Source organism: Myotis davidii, unplaced genomic scaffold (assembly GCF_000327345.1).
Source record: "Myotis davidii unplaced genomic scaffold, ASM32734v1 scaffold358, whole genome shotgun sequence".
NCBI classification, from domain to species: domain Eukaryota; kingdom Metazoa; phylum Chordata; class Mammalia; order Chiroptera; family Vespertilionidae; genus Myotis; species Myotis davidii.
Window position 1 is genome coordinate 580,280 of NW_006290768.1, and position 601 is coordinate 580,880.

General features: G+C 56.9%; 1 protein-coding gene across 1 annotated transcript in view; it reads left to right on the forward strand.

The window, feature by feature from the left end:
* Positions 1-601, forward strand: part of NAPSA (napsin A aspartic peptidase) — an 11,858-nt gene that overhangs the window by 594 nt on the left and 10,663 nt on the right. The window lies entirely within an intron of this gene.

The following is a 601-nucleotide window of genomic DNA, read 5'->3' on the forward strand; positions in this document are numbered from 1 at the left end:
ATTCTTTCTTTTTTTTTAGAAAAATATCCATTTTATTGATTTTTTACAGAGAGAAAGGGAGAGAGATGGAGAGAAACATCGATCAGCTGCCTCCTGCACACCTCCCGCTGGGGATGTGCCCGCAACCCAGGTACATGCCCTTGACCGGAATCGAACCTGGGACCCTTCAGTCCGCAGGCCGACACTCTATCCACTGAGCCAAACCGGTTAGTGCAGACCCCAGCCCTTTTAGTCCAAGATCCTCCAGCCCCGAAACCCTTGTCTGGGGACCACCCCCTCTTCTCCCTTCATGGTCTGGGGAGCTCTGATGAGCTGGTACTGGGGTCTCCAGGCGGTGAAACACCTCCCTGCAGGGACAGGGACCCAGGTCTGGGACCTATAGACGGACACTCCCTCCGATTCGCATCTTCCAAACTGTTCGGGTCTCAGTAAGCGCAGTTTTGGGGGACCCCGACGATCCCCCCCATCCGGCCAGTGCCACCTCAATCTCTCCCTTCCTCTCCCCACCCCGGAAACTCCGGATGGGGGGAGGGGTGCACTGCTCCAGGAGCCCTTCTCCCCACTTCACATTCCTGAACCTCTCAAGGACCACGTCAGGGAG